Genomic DNA, 17,107 nt, shown 5'->3' on the forward strand with positions numbered 1-17,107 from the left:
GCAGGAACTATATACAGGGGCGAGAGCAAAAATACTAAAGCTATGCGCAGTAACAAAACCTAGTGAGCGTGAGCTATGACGTGAGCAAAATACTATTACTATGAATACAGAAATGATGCTATATACATGAGCATGAGCTAAATACTGTGACCATGGTGACACTGACAACTAATAGATAGAGATAAACACTGTGAGGTAACTGTTTTGGGACAGAATAAAGAATTTGGCAAAGAAATGAAGGGGCGAGAGCCGGTGATCCGAGACATTGTCTGTGGGTGGAGGTACGCAGACAATGTGTACCTCCACCCTCCACGAGAAGAGTAGATGAGGTCGTGAAGGTCCAGGTGAGTATGAGAATGATCCAATTCAAATGTTTTCTGTGGTGAGGCACGCAGGTGAGAGAGAGAGAATCTAGTTTGTACCCGAGATGCAGGTGTGATGGCGGCAGATGAGACAGATGAGATAGCTGTAGGCAGTTGGAGAGAATGTTCTGTGGATTCAACCAGAGAAATCAAGGCAAGTACAAACACAGAGGAGGAGACATGAAGCACAGTCAAAAAATACTGCCACTCTCCCAAACCATGACACTTTGATACTGTTTCCATGTACGCTTGCATGTTTCAAACACTTGCTGGAGTTGTTTCCCATTTTCCGAACAAAACAAAGAAATGAGAACTGGCTCAAGACTTTTTGGCCATTCGCTTTTTAAATAGAACACAAACCGGCATTACTTCCATCGCTTTAGTTTGAGTTTTTTCATGTTTATTCAGATGTGATTTTCGATAAGATAACAGACATAAAAGATGGCTGCATAGTGGTACTTCACCCACTGAGCAGTGAAGTGTTGTGAAGCCTTGGGCAGCTTTTTAAAACTAGACATCAAAAACACAGCTTGGGTCGAACAAGGGAAAACACACACTCATTAGGTAACTCGTCGACCACAATTGCCAATGAACATTTAAACCTAAGAGCATTTTTGACTCCAATGCTTGCAAAATTACCTTCATGTTGGATTCAAAGATACTTTAAAGGAGAATCTTAGACCATAAACGATTCAGGAAAAGGAGCTCAGGACTGCAGGTTGATTGGCTTCTCTCTTCCCTTTCTCCAGATCTCCAGAGTGGTCAAGCCTGATTTTACAGGAACACGTTTTTCATACTTTCACTGTTACATATGGAAGCTGTCCAAAACAAAACAGGCCTATTACTGAGCCACTGAGGGACAGTTGGAGGCTAAGGATGGATGGTTAAGTGGTACTCTCTGAGTTTCCACATGCTTTAAGGCTTCAGACTGAACCAATGATCTTCTTGAGCCTTGAGCATCCTTGACCTTATAAAATGTCTGATTTAGTACAATGTACACTAAACATGTTTATGCTCTGTCACACCGAGTGGACTTTTCTCCAGTCAGAATGTATAAAATAAAACAAGAGAAAGATTTTCTGATAAAAAAGGAAATATTATCTTCAGCTCCACATTCAAAACCGTGCAGCCTGCCAGGACCGTGCTGAGCTTCCCGTGCAGATGCCACAGTTTACACTAGACACACACGGAAGTCAAGGAGGACACTATTTACCCACTCATTCCTGCTTGTTAGGTCAACAGTTTCCTTTGAGCTTTTTCAGGAAAAGCAGAGCAGGACCAAATTAACAAGAGCACACACATTTGAGTCTCGAATCCAGCGCACAGATAGCAGACTGAGTTCAGACAAATTTTAGACAGCAAAGCACAGATGTAAAGTTTGCCTAAAACTCCTTATGAGGAGGACAATGCAGCAGCAGAATTAAAGAAAAAAGAAAAAAGTTGGAAAGCTGAGATTAGCCGAGGCTGCAGAAAGACAGAGAGGCAAAGCGAACAGCTGGCTGGGACAGATACTGCTGTTTCAGACCTCTCCCCACCCCCAGTGCGTAAACAAACTGGCAGTCTGTTTGATTTATGGAGTGCGTCGCTGACCGGATGGCCATTATTGCGACTGAAAGAAGCAGGAGTGAGAATGGTCGTCATCAGTGAAACGTGTCCACGCTGCAGCCTTTCACAGGTCTAGCAGACTTTGTCTTGCGCTCTTTGTCAGCTTGGCATCTCCAAACAGTTTTCTGATTCAGCGGCTGACAGTCGAGCTGCGCGCGACCACTCGGACGCGCTGTAAATCATCAACGGTGAACACAGAGAAGCCGTTTGGCTCCGGGAGATGTGTCTTTGTGTCTCCTCGGTGTAGACTTTGGCGAGTGATTAATCATTACACTCTTCAGTGTTGGGAGGTAATTTATGGCTTCAATTCATAGCCTTTATCATTATGCGGGAGTGTTTGGTTGAGGGGAAACGCAGCTTGAGAGCTCAGACTGGGGAAAACAACGCATGTTCATTGTAACGCCCGAGCTGAACTGTCACACTTTACTTTTATTAATCCAACATCAATGTGTTTCACATTCACATAAGTCCCCTGGGTGTTAATGAAGGTCATTCCGCTCCATATAAGCCCCAAGGGTCACTAATGGCTTCTAAGTGAGCTACAAGTGGGGCCTTTCAGCAAGCACAGCTATATTTTACTGAAAATGGCACACAAAGAGGAAAAGGGCAAAATCACCTTTTTCGGGGCATTTTTAGTATTCACATAATAAGATCACCGAGGAAACGGGTACAGAAAGTAGCAGATAAAGAACCAAATCACACCGACACCTATCACCCTAATCGTATTATAGTCATAATGGAAATGAATGAGAAAGTTTGCATGTAAGAAAACCAAATTAAAAAAGGAAGCAATATTTTCAGGACTGTTAGCGTCCACATATTGCTGCGTCCCATTTCGAGTTTCACATTGTTTCTAATCTCATTAACTGGTAGACATCCACCGTGCTGACAGCCATCGCAGTGATAAAATACAATGGCGCCAGCAAAACCTCAGATCCACGCTGGGTCCAGAGTGACTCACACAGGTCCATAAAGAAGCTCACTGAATTCACATTGATGATTAAACAGGTCAGCAGTGGGAATAAATCCTTTGGCATATTAAAGGACAATTTGGTTTCTGTTGTGGAAGCTGTAAAATGCTCGAGAGGTCCAATCTGGCCAAAGCATATGTGAGCTGTAAAAAGTGGCTACGGCTGACATGTTTATTTGTTCATACGCCGACTGAAGTGCTCCAAAGGCCAGCAGAGTCAGGAGTCTCTGCTAACAGGCCACAGGAGGGGGGAGAAGAACCCGGTGTTCAGATGATTGATGCATCGGCATATCTCATCATGTCTGGGTACAAGAGATGATAGAGCTGCCGGCGAGATGAGAGGCTTTTAGCCACTGGATGGGTCAAACAGCCCTATCGTCATGGTAAAAGGCCAGCGTAAATCTCTGAGCCGCCGCTGCTGCCCTGCCAGCTGATCAATACTGATCTAAAAGTGATGAATGTGAGCTCGATGGACTTCTGCTTCTCAGATGGGTGTTTTTGGTAACAACGGGGAGGACTGGGCGATAAAAAAGAAGCTCTGAAATGGTACGTGTCACTGACCGGTGATGTCCATGTATTTATATCATTATAAATTAGATTAAACATAAACTCTGGAGATGTTGTGTTTAATAATGTTCTGTGTTTGTTTATTTTGTTCTGATGCTGTTGTCACCCAGTGTGTGAGGCACAGACAGTTTTCTGGAGAAAACATGACAGTAAAAAGGCAGAAACACCAGAAAGTTCAGTCTCACATTAATTAGACTGTTACAGAAGTGCATACGCTCTGTTTTCACTAAATGTTCACTAAATGAAAACTTATGCAATTAATGATTTTTTTCAGCATTACACTCACTGGCCTTGGTTTGTTTTCTGTGAAGAACATATAAAAGAATACATTTCCCCCCCACTCACCAACACACACACACACACACACACACACACACACACACACACACACACACACACACACACACACACACACTGAAATTACCTTTATGTGTTTTTATTAAAGCGTGGAAACTACGTGCTGTCCTCCTGTCACCTGCTCTTTGTCTCTGTGTGTGTACCCTTTAGTCTTGTGGGTATTGTCATATACTCCTTCTCAGCTTCAAATTATGGAGAATTACAGATGTGAAAAAATGGTGAAACTGAAGGGCCGTGGTGTAACAAGAGCAAACGTGAATTGTGATTCACATGCAGGAAATCAAGTCTTCCATTGAACTTTTCAGCCCTGAAGAAAACCCAGAAAATCATCCTGAATTTCTGTATCTAAATTCCATCTTATCACATCTGCAAAGTATTTTTATGTATTAAATTATAATGGTTGTGTTATTTGTAAGGACCTGATAACACGTTGCAACCAACAGACATGTGGATACTGGCTGACTAAAAAAACATTTTAAAAAAGCACAAGAAAGTAAAATGCAGATTCATTTAGTCTGGTAAATTTCACCAGCAGGATCATCATCCTGGAAATTAGGTTTCATCTCGTAAGTGGGACCATTATGCTTCATCTTATTTTTTGGATCCTGAGCTTTCATTTTCACCTCCTGTTTGGTGTTTCAATTTCAGTTTTTCAGGATTATCCAACCATAGTAATCCAAACTGGAAAAATATATAGGTTTAAAAACTAATTTAGAAATCTAATACAGCCATGTGGCCTGAAGAATCTAAGACGAGACGTACCAAACCGGTCTCATGTGTGACACGAATTGTGGCATTTTTCTCACGATAGTCTCACTATAGCACAAACTTTCAACAGAAAATGCTTTAAAAGAAACAGTGCTTTAAAAGAATTAGCAAGTGTTGTATTTTACCCCAAAGCTATCATGTTTAAGCTTAACCAAGCAATCGATTTTAAATTAATGAAATATTTAAAGAATACCATTAGGGGAATGTCATGGGCTGTGTGAGCAGTATATGATTCGCTCCATCACCAAAACCTCAAAAACCACCAAACGTGTCATTTTATTTCTTTTAAAAGTGGAACATTTGTGAAAATAGCCACAGATGAGTACACACGATAAAAATGTTGGGAATTTAAAAACATGACTTAATAGATTAGAGTTTGTGACTGTTTCAGGAGCTGCTGTGAGACTGTACTGGACACACAGAACAGGAAATGCATAACATGAAATTGACCAGGAATGGGGAAAGTGCACAGAAAAGAAGATGGAAAAGAGCTCAGTGAAATGAAAATAGCATCCAAAGTTCAAAAACCTAATAAGACCCTAGGCCATGGAATTTTATGAGGTTTAGTAGTATGCTCACAGTTTTGACAAAGATAGATCCTTTTACAATTTTGGAAGCTTCTACTTCTACATTTCCTCACATGCCATCTGTTATATGATTGCTTACTTAATGAGGCGCGAAGGTAGGAAAGCAAGAACATGCAACATGTCGATGCTCATGTGACAGATATAATCTGGCAGAAAATATGTTCCTTTTGAAATGTAATTAAGAGTGATGTTTAGTCAGACTACATAAGCCATGACCATAATAGAGGAATCTCATAACAGGTTCAAATGTGCAGATTGAAGTGCAGGTGTGATTCATGGGTTCCCTGTTTCAACGTCTGTTGTCAAGATCTATTCTCTAACAGAATATCACGTTGTTCCAAAACCCATAAGTATTTTACGAGCTGAGAACTGCTGACTGTGGAGACTGCAGTTTATTATTTGGATAATTTTCATTGTTACTTTTAAAACCTCTCGGTGAAGTAGCACTGCAGCTTCCCTTCAAACGCCCAAATCAATCACATCGCTCTGAAAAAAGAACATTTTCTATCCACAGTGCGGTCGTACTTCAGCTGGGTCCTTTTGCTTTTACAGTGGTTTCCTCTAACTGCAGACTTTAACAGGAGTGACTCTTAAAGCCTGACTGTTTGAGGTTTTCCTTTGAGCCAGAGTGAAGGTCTTTCCAGCCACACCACAGTAATGACAATTTTGAATGTCAAGCAAGTATTTGTTTGCTTTTTGGCACGAGAATGGGACGAGGTACGTGTGGGGAGGGAAATATTTGTTTTTCCTCTTTTTTCATTCGAGGGGTCAATCTGATTCAAAAAGTAACTAAAATTGTTCAAATTTGACAATTTGTCTGCTCTCCTCTCGTCTTTTGGTAAAATAGACGTTTTACTAATTAAACAAATTTTACCATCACATTAAATTTTTATTATTTTAGTTTATCTTTGTAATGTAATTGTAATATTTACGTCATACACGTAAATGTACGTGTATGACCTTTTTTGCACACTGTAAAAACTATTGTTCCACCTTGATTTGGGACATTTGAACAACTGTTTAACTCCTGTTTAACTCCTCCCTGGAGGGGAGAGGGAGGGGAAACAGGAGGACAAAGGAGGGGGAAACAACTAAGCTGTAGTGCCTCTTCACCTCACTGTGCAATACCTTTTGTGCAATACTTTTGTAAATAGTCAACGGTGCAATAGACTCAATACTGTCACGATCCTGGGTCTTATGACCCAGTGTTTTGAGTTTTAGTTCATTTTGATGTTTTAGTTTATGTAAGCCCTTCAGGTTCCTAAGTTCATTTGTTATCATGCTTAAGTGTTTCTAGTTCTTATTATTTCCCCCTCGTGTTTGCAACTATGGTAAATCTCCCCTGCTTTTCATGTGTTTCATGTCTGTGTCTTACATTGTGAAGTTTGGGTTGTCATGTCTACGTCTCATTATGTTTCCTGTTTTATTGTGAAGAGGTCTGGTGTTTCTGTGTTCATCGTGTTCAGTTTTACTCTTCCCCTGTGGCGTTGTTATGTTCATGTTGATCTACTGTGCCTTTCTGTTCCATGTTTCAGATCCCTATGTTCTGTCTCCCCCAGTCTGTTAAGTCCACATGTCTTGAGTTCCGTCAGTGTGTTTCCTGTTTTACTTTCACAGTCTGTTCTATGTTAATGTTTCTAGTTTTGCTTCCCTTGCCTCGTCCTGCTTAATTACCATCATAGCTGTGTGATTTTTCCCTGTGGCTCCTTGTGCTTTAGTTTTTCCCAGTTTAGTTTATTTTGTATTGTTTTTCGTGTCCCACTCCACGCCAGCAATAAAGCTGTGTTTTTTGAGTTTAACTTTTGACTCTGTGAGTTTGCGTTTGGGTCCTACTCTTGCCTGCACACAGCCGTACTGTGACAAATACTTGAAATGTGCAATTCACTTGTATTTTTATTTTTTATTCCTATTTATTCTATTTATCCCCTTTGTATATTTTATTTATATATGTGTGTGTGTGTGTGTGTGTGTGTGTGTGTGTGTGTGTATATATATATATATATATATATATATATATATATATATATAATATTCTGTAACTCTGTAACTTCTGTCGGTGCTGTGCTTTTTTTGGAAATCGAATTTCCCAGAGGAACCCACCCGAGGGATTAATAAAGTTCTATCTAATCTAATCTAATCTAATCTAAAGTTTTGTATTCAGTTAATGTGTTATGAGGGAGGAAGATGATGGTGGAATAAATGTGAAAATAGACACGACATCAAAATACAGCATACCAGGATATAATCGAGAGGCAGAGGAAGTAAACACAGCTCTCTGTGTAACAGAGACCCTCAGAGTCACACTGATGAATGCAGGTGTCATGCTAAATGTCAGTATGAGTTTGAGGGTGTAGTATCTGCTCCCGCCACCTAAGGTCCTCAGTAGTAGGAGTGCCAAGGATCATACCTTTGTGTAGCCAGTCGAGTGAACAGGCCATCCAAGTTGTTTTCCTTTGGTGATTCCCCACCTGCTGGTTTCTTGATGGTTTTGGTTGCCGGGGAAAGTCTTCTATGGGGCGACCGTGGCTCAGGGAGTTGGGAATCGCATCTGTAACCGGAAGGTCGCCGGTTTGATCCCTGGGCTCTCTGTCCTGGTCGTTGTGTCCTTGGGCAAGACACTTTACCCTACTTGCCTACTGGTGTTGGCCAGAGGGGCCGATGGCGCAATATGGCAGCCTCGCTTCTGTCAGTCTGCCCCAGGGCAGCTGTGGCTACAACTGTAGCTTGCTTCCACCAGTGTGTGAGAGTGAATGAATAGTGGTATTGTAAAGCGCTTTGGGTGCCTTGAAAAGCGCTATATAAATCCAATCTATTATTATTATTCTGCTGCAGCCTTGCTCTGCTGTCACTTCAGATATAAATGAAAACAGAAAACTAAACAGCGGTGATATTTGTAGGGTTACTGAAGTTGGGCTAGCTGGTATATAATGATGTACTACATGGTAGCTAGCTACACAGCTATGTCAGCATAACATAAACACAGTTAAGCTGGAGGATGAACGCTAACTTTTATCCACTCGATAAAAGTTATCGTGAGGGTCCCCGATAGTTAGGAACAAATGCAGTCACATGGCAGGATGCTGTAAACCAGGGGTGTCAAACTCAAATACACAGTGGGCCAAAATTCAAAACTGGAAAAAAGTCACGGGCTAACATTAATATTTATTGAAATATATTTATTCCTCCAGATATAAGAATGAATCTTTTCTTATGGACTCAAACACGTTTTGCTGAAAAACTGAATATGGAACAAGCAAAGCTTAATACTAAACAATACATATATTAGCTGTATAATACCAGTAGGCCAGCTCTAATAGTAATTTGGTATGGCTTCGCGGGCCAAATGTAATTAGGCTGCGGGCCAGAGTTTGACACCTATGCTGTAAACAGACCAAACTTCAGTCAGGAGAAGAACTGAGATAATCCATCCACAATATAAGGTTAGTCATTAACAGTTTTGGGGAGTAACGGAATACATGTGCCGCCGTTACGTATTTAAAATACAAAATATGAGTAACTGTATTCCGTTACAGGTACCGTTTAAAAAGGTGGTATTTAGAATACAGTTACTTGAAATAAATGGATTACACGGCGGTACTTTCCTGTTTCATATTGTGGCGGGTCAGGACTGTCTTGTTTGACAGCTACGTTCTGTTGTTCCAGGCGGCAGCATTGCGGTTGCCATGGTTACAGGGTGACGCTCTCGCTCTGCGTGTTTCCTGGGTGAGAGAGCACCTTTTTGTTGTTGTTGTTGTGCTAAGCTGAATGCTGACAGAATGCTACTGCTCTAAAGAATGTAGCATCATGGGCAGTGTAGTCCGTGCTGCAGGGAGAATGGACTGCCATACTCGTTATGTGTATGTGAGCGCGAGGTGGGAGAAAAAGGAGAGTCGAAAAGTACGAGTTGTCATCGAGCAAAAACGGGAGCTGGAAGTATGTAAATATAATAATAACCACTGCAGCCAAGAAGAGAGCCTGACGAGCCCAGTTGTAAGTAAGCTATTAAAACTCGACTGTACGCTCTGTTCGTGTTTTCCTCCAAAACAATAAGTTCAGTTGGAGCAGCCTTTCAACACCTCTGTCTGTCTTCCGTTACGTTACTCAATACGTTATAGAATACATTTTAGGGCATGTATTCTGTATTGGAATACATTTTAAAAGTAACCATCCCAACACTGGTCATTAACATACTGCTCGTCGTAAGGTTTTAAAAACTGAGCTTTAAAATTAATAATGGTAATAAAACCGAGAGAGGCTGACAATGATAACTGACTGTTTTTAGGGGCCTGTTCAGATTAAACAGAACAAGATACAAAGCATTAAAACATGTTAAAAACACAACAGCCTTAATAAACGCAGAGTATTTTGGACCCAGAAGCAGGGTCCACACGTCATCACTTAAAGAGCAGATAGTTCTTGGAAGGAGTGAATGCTCTAAGATCAAAATGCTCTTCTCACTTCACAGCTGGACTATCAAACCTAGCATGAAGCTTAACGATGGCAAACATGGGGGCAGTAGCCAGAACATTAATCTTTGAGTCATCCTAAGCAACAGACAACCTATGGGATTCTTCTCTGGGCAGGGCAGTGGGATATTCAAATTCCCAGATACATTGAGTCTTTTTTAATTTAGGAAACCTTGGGCCTTTCCTGCCGTATCACTCTGACAAATGTATAAAAGAGAGTTTGCAAAAAAATGAAACATTTTCTCTAACATTTTCTATTCTTATGTTTATTTTCTCAATGGAGTCTGGGTTAGACAGGTCAAACGCAAAATTTTTATTTCAAAGTTCTGTAGCATAGAAGTTTAAAATGGCTGTCTCTCCCTCCTCAGGCCTTTTCCTGACGGTTGACGCCTGTTGTTTGTTTGTGCTCTGAGGTGATGCTGGAGCTCGCTCTGTTATCTGCAGTGACTCACCTCCAGCTCTGACAGCGAAGCTCCTCTCCACAGTTTGCTGTGTTAGGGCAAATGCAGACTTCTCTGCCACTCAAGTGTTTGTGTGGAGAGTTGGCCGGCTCCTTGTCGGAACTCTCAGCATCCTTGGTGAAGCGGAGGTGGGCGGACTGTGTCGCTGCGTGCAGTTTCAGCTAAGCGTTTCATCTTTTCATCCAGCTTGTGTTTTTTTTTTTCCTTTTTCCTTCTCAGTTCCTTGGATAGTTCTGGCATCGAGAGTGAAACAGCACTGGCAGATAAAGAAAGAGTGAGAGTGTGACACAGAGTGAAAGGGTTTGTGTGAGCGAGCCTCTAATGAATACAACTTCTGTTTCAGAGAAAACAGCCTTGTTTTCTGCAGAGATCCAAGATTTGCATGTAAATATGTTGGCGAGTGGAGAGAGCATTAAATATGACACATACTGTAGAAAGATCTACACACACACACACACACACACACACACACACACACACATTTTTTTCCTTTCACAAAACCACTCTCCTTCCTGATATTAGATGTTAAGATATTGAGCTCATGACACGTTGTCTAAAATACATTGTTGTATTGATGCGTTGTGCCCTAAAAACAGACACCTAACCTGTATTCACTGGGTCATGAAGTACTACTAACTTCTACAAATATGGATATTTTTACACTTTCATTTTTCATCTGTTACGCCACCACAGAGCAGCCTGTCAGCTTTAATTCAGTGGGTTTGACAAGAGCATTAACTGTTGAGGAATTACTACCGTACAGTCCCCCATTTTCAGTGGCTCAAAATTAATTGGATAAAGTAACATAATTTTAAATGCTTGAGCTCTAGAACCCATGGACGTCACTAAATGTTGCGTTGTTTTAGCTTTTCTTAGAAAAAAAAGCACTCACTTTCAGACTACCTCAATTTAGTGCTTTATTCTCTCCTTTAAAAAACTTACCTTAAGAGTTAAAGTCCTAACTTTCCATCAAAAGCAGAATGAAATCATGGTTTATATGTAAAACGACCACAGTTAAGCCCACTGTACTGTTGCACCCAATGTGACCCAGTGTCCTATATTGAGATTCACAGCCAGCTAAACTCTCTCTTGCATCACTTCCTCCAAGGAACAGGCACGTGTTGTATTTGGACAGGATTTAATGCAAAAAAGTGTGAAACTGAAATGATACAGAATACAGAAATGTCACATAAACATTAGCTTAGGTTGAACTTAAGTGGACATATAAAACACATCAAATGTTTCCAAATCGCTTTAATAATGTCATATACCCTGTCTGAAAGGTAAACACAACTAAGAAACTTGCTCATATTGCCACTTAAAGGGATTTAACGGAGTGGATGGCTTTGGATCGGAAGAAACACACCATGTCTTGCTTCACTCATGAGCAAACACTTCCTATCACACTTCTTTTAGTGACTAATTGGCTCAACATAGCAAACTGTGCAAACCTGCGCCCCCTATGGGCCTGGAGAAATAACATACAAACAGTTCCAGTACACCCACGTTTTAATGAGTTAGATCGACAGATTTAGAGCTGCAAGGACAGACGTTTCAGTGCAACTCTTTAATCTTTTCTCTCATTTTAATCTTGTTCTTGTAAACAGTATTCTCATGAAACACAAAACAATGTGAGGATGTAACTGTCATGGTCCTGGGCCATGTTGGCCCAGTATTCTTAGTTTTTGTGTATTTTGTATTTTGTTCCCTAGGTTATTTAGTTAAGATGTTCCTTATTTGGTTACCTCCTGTGTGCCCCTGTGTATCTGTGAGCCCTCGTCTCTCCTTGTGTTTTATTCCATGTTTTCCCCATTTATGTCTGTGTTCTCCCCATGCTCCGTGTACTTCCTGTTTTACTTTGACAGTCTCTCGTCAGTATGCGTCATGTTGTGTTCACTCCTGCCCTGTCTCGTTATGGTTATCTGTGTCAGCTGTGTTCCCCGTGTGTTCCCACTTCCCTCGTTAACCCTCTGTGTATTTCTGTCTGCGTCTCCATCAGTTCGGTGTTGCGTTCTCCCTCATGACTGTGTGCCCCTCCGTGTGTTTCCTCGTAAGGCCGTTCCTTAGTACTTCCCAGTTTAGTTTCATGTTACTTTGTATCGCTGTTATCTTTTGTCATCTTTTGTCAGCAATAAAGCTGTATTTTGAGTTCAGTCCTGTTTTCCCGTGAGTTTGCGTTTGGGTCCTATTTCTAGTGATGGGCAGATGAAGCTTCATGAAGCACTGAAGCTTTTCATCCAATTGGTTCACCCCAGCACAAAGCTTCTTGAAGCTTCATTTGCTCTAGTAGGACACCTACTGGACGTAAAAATATTAGTTGGCATGAATTTGAAGAGTGTGGCCGTTTGCACACAGCCTGTAAATGTCAACAACAAAAGGAGTGTGTAAAACATGTATATTGTTGTGATGGCAGTATACTGTGTATATTTATACTGGCAGTATGGAAAATGATTATTTGGAAATGCTTAAAATGGAAATGATCATTTACTGTGAGGTGAGGTGTGGTTGGGGTGTGGACAGTGGTTGTGCTCTTTAACGTTGAGGTATGGACAGCTACACACTGAGGCGTCAGTCCTGCCCATATTTTATTCAGTAAAAACTAAATATTCACTGCTTTTATAACCTTTAGTGGGGAGAACATAGCTAGGATTTAATGATTTAACAAATCTTTTGAATCCTTTGTCCTCCACAATGCTAAATGGCTGGGAGTCCTCAATCACCATGCTAACCAGGGCCCGTATCCCTAAAGATTCTGAGAATCCTCTCAGAGAGCTCCTAACTTAACCTAAAAATTCCTTGCCAGGAGTTTTAGCTTAGAAGTGATTCCAGAACATTTTCAGTGAACTCTGAGCAAGGAATGGATGGAAAATCCTATCTTAGTGAGGAGGTGTGGTTGACCCCATTGCTAGGTATGAGTCATCATTTCAAAAGCCGTGATTGGTTGATCCTACAAGTTTGATGGAAATGAGCTTTTGGTGATAATGAGCAAAGGATGTACCCTCAAATCAATAAACATATTATATACTCTAATCTTATGCTGACTGTAATTGTAAATAATATTTCACATTCAAGAAAATATCTGGAAAATGAATAGTAAGCTGTAGGGGTTATAGCCATTAGAATCTAAAATATGTGAAAACTTAAACTCATTACACCCTGTTCAAATAATGATTCGTGTCTTATTTGCTCATAAATATCCTAGCTGGCATATTTTGTACTTTCACTCCCATATGGACCCCGTTGAAAACAAGATGGCCTATCTCAAGAGGCTGTCCTTAATGAAGTAGAAATCACAACGTTACAAGTCCAGTGTGGTCTTAACGAGGGTAACATGGCTCAGCTTTTAGCAATGTCTGTGATTGCAGACCCAAGTCATCACTGCTGCATTGTTGCATTTTCCCGGTTGCCAAATACCTCGGGGTTGTGATTACTTTCGTCTCCGGTGTAATAGCGTTGTGGCGTCGAGTTGGTGAAGTAATTGCATCTCTAAGGAGATCCACCACAAACATGATTCCTGCACGATCCAATCTGTAGCATCTCAATAATTCCCTGTCATCCAGTGTTTGCAGGACATCTCTCCTGCCTCTTCTGTTGGCCATTTTGTGCAGCTGCTTAGGGGAACTCCTAAGCCACTAAAAGTCCTCTTCCCTGCTCTTTGCAGATCTCGCCTTAGGAGCCCTTTTAAGCGCTAGGAATCTTGAGGAATAGCTTTTATATTAACTGGGATTGTCGTGTCACTTTTAGGGGAAATTCTAAGAAAACGTCATGACTCTGAGAATTTTCTTAGAATTTGGCCGCTAGGAGCCACTTTTTGCACAAAGATTCTTTAGGGATACGGACCCAGGTCTTCATCTATTTGAGATTGTTCTCCTGAGGAAAGACAATAAAGACAAAGCCCGTTATGTCTGTGTTCTCCCCGTGCTCTCTCTCCTCCTGTCTGAACCTCCGTGTACTTCCTGTTTTACTTTGACAGTCTCTCGTCAGTATGCGTCATGTTGTGTTCACCCCTGTCTCGTTATGGTTATCTGTGTCAGCTGTGTTCCCCGTGTGTTCCCACTTCCCTCGTTAACCCTCTGTGTATTTCTGTCTGCGTCTCCATCAGTTCGGTGTCGTGTTCCCCCTCATGACTGTGTGCCCCTCCATGTGTTTCCTCGTAAGTCCGTTCCTTAGTACTTTCCAGTTTAGTTTCATGTTACTTTGTATCGCTGTCATCTTTTGTCAGCAATAAAGCTGTATTTTGAGTTCAGTCCTGTTTTCCCGTGAGTTTGCGTTTGGGTCCTATTTCCTGCCTGCCACACAGCCAGTTCATGACAATAACAACTTCACAGCCATCAGATTTAACAATAATTTATCTTTGCTTTTAAAAATTCAGATGTGTCTTTCATACCCAGGAACCTCAGGATCACAGTGTAACAGCTAATAATAATGGTAAGGATTAAAATAATGCTAAGTAAGTCTGAAGACTGCGCTTTTAGTTTTAGTTCTCACTTAGCATAAATTTAAATTTGTAATTAGAAATTTCAGGGAAAAATCTGGTCCTGACACCAGCATAATCAACGACGCACCAGAGGAAAGACGGAGAACTGGGGTTAAAAATCAGTACAAACACACACCCAACTAAAGACTGCTTCTGCCGCTTGAGGAAGCTACAACAACCCAGCGAATAGTGGATTAATGAACAGGTTTATTGAGGAAATGATGAGCAGGTGGTGACCTTTTTATCAGCCACTGGCTGCTCTTCCTTCTTATACCTGAGAGAAGGTAGAAGAGAAGAAGATAGAGGAGAGGAGGGCACTGGAAAGTCACAACACTGAATACTTTACAAAAATACAAAATGATGCAACAGTCAGTGGGGGAAAAAAAAGTGTGTGTGTGTGTGTGTGTGTGTGTCCGTCCCCTCCAAGGATTCAGACTGTCTTGACTTGCAATATTTTAGTGGTCTTAAGCAATAGTATTCCAGGCTTTTCTCACACGCACACACAGAGCACTGAGGATGAGTCTTCTTCATCTTGATTACTCTCTACTATTTTTCTAGGTCTTCAAAAGCAGAGAGGTCGTTTGGGTTTGAGCGGAGGAACACTTGAGGTGAAAATAGCTTTGCTTCTTACTCTGCATTCATCCAGCAAAGAGTCATACATGAGGATTAGATCCATTGCAAAAAATATCACCTGCACCATTTCTTTGCTCATTTTCTTTTTTTCTTTCTTTTTTATTTCATGATAATAGTCCTGATCAGTTTCAAGCGCTGACAGAGTAATGGCAGCTTTTGGATGTCAGTTTGAATCACAGGCCACATTTCCTGTTGCGATGAAACTGTTGTTCACACTGCTGTGAATCTGCACTTCACTTTGGAGAAAAATCTGTTGCAATCTGAAAGATTTGGTCTTCATATTCATAATATTCAAACCAGCTTTGAACATTACATTACTGCTCCCAAACAAATTGGCATGAGATCTGGCAGATGTTCCGTCATCACAAACACTAACTTTATTTAAACCCATGAAATTACACTGAAAAGTTCCTATTTCTCTTGTGACTTTCACCGAGTGCGATCACTGATATTTCTTTTATGCCCTCCCAAAGTAAGAGGCGCTAAAGCGATTCTTCATGTCTGCACAAGGTGTTCTTTCAGAAGATTTATCAGATATTCTGTGAGAGTGTTTCTGAGGTCAGCAACGATCAGCTGTAAGGCAGGTGAGGCAGTGCATGTACATAAAAAAATCACATTATTTTTGTTTCTTTATTATTATTTTTTCCAACCCTCTTTGTGCTTCTGATGCTGAGACATACACAAACGAAGCTCCACCCTGAAGTGTTGTTTATTCTGATCGGCTGGCCACAGACAGCTGTGATGTGAAAAAATCCAGGAACGTGCTTCGAAAAGTCAAAAACTTGATTTATATTTGGCTGATCTCCCATTCAAGGTCATCTTCTTGTGAACCTCTGTATTGCTTTTAGAGAGTCTGTTATTTTTAGGTCACATTGAAATCATTAGTATTGGTCACGGCCCTTTGTGCCGGTGCCTCTGTGGTGTGTGCTGGATCTTCTCCAGGGCTTCAAAAGAGGGATGCTTCAACATATTTTCACAAAGTCAACACAATTGCAGGAAGGTAAATCTGGCATGCAAAGATTGAGTTGGCGTGGCCATAAACTCTGCGTTTTCGTGCCAGAACATGATGTCACTCTGGCATGCACCGAAGTTCAAGTCAATGTTCTCCCTCAGATGCTTCAGGATGTTACAATAGAAATCTACTTTGACAGTCTCACCCTGGGAGACCAATTTATGGTGCACAACCTCGTAAATGTCAAAAAAAAAATGATGAGCATGCTCCCGGTCTTGCTGCTTACCTGACGTGCTGCCTTCAGGCTTGGAAACGGTGAACTCTTCAACAAAAAACTGCTGCATAGTCATAGCTGGAGACCCAGCTCTCATCAGCAGTGATAATCCTCCACTCAAAATTTGGGTCAGTTTGAAACAGAAGTTGATGTTTGCTCCCTGCACAAAGTTCGGGGATAGCAGTGGGATTGCTGAGCACACAGTTTAGGTGCCAGAACCAGGGTTGAAGAGAAGAATCTAGAATAGCAGCAGCACTGGACGCTTTCTAGATGTTCCTGAGTGGATGAATGCAAGATCAGCCAAATCTTAATCAGATAAGGTTTTTGACTTATATGAACAATTGCTGAAACTTTACTTTACAGAATCAGAATCAGAATGGGGTTTATTGCCAAATGTTGAGCAGGTTTACAACATTAGGAAATTGCTGCGGTGCTTCAGTGCAAACATGCTGTCATAAATAGCACTTAAATAGACATGGAAAAAAATAAAAGTAGGGATAAGAATTAAAAGTGCTACGTGGAAACACTTGGAAAGTGCTACTTTACACTTTGTATTTTTAAAGTGATATTCTTGATGCTGGGTAATCTTAAGAATGTGTTTTAGCCTTAGTTGCGGGATATCTTAACA

The sequence above is a fragment of the Mchenga conophoros genome, linkage group LG2 (assembly GCF_057382185.1).
Source record: "Mchenga conophoros isolate Kocher_MC1m ecotype Shallow Benthic linkage group LG2, M_conophoros_male_GT1.1, whole genome shotgun sequence".
Lineage (NCBI taxonomy): Eukaryota > Metazoa > Chordata > Actinopteri > Cichliformes > Cichlidae > Mchenga > Mchenga conophoros.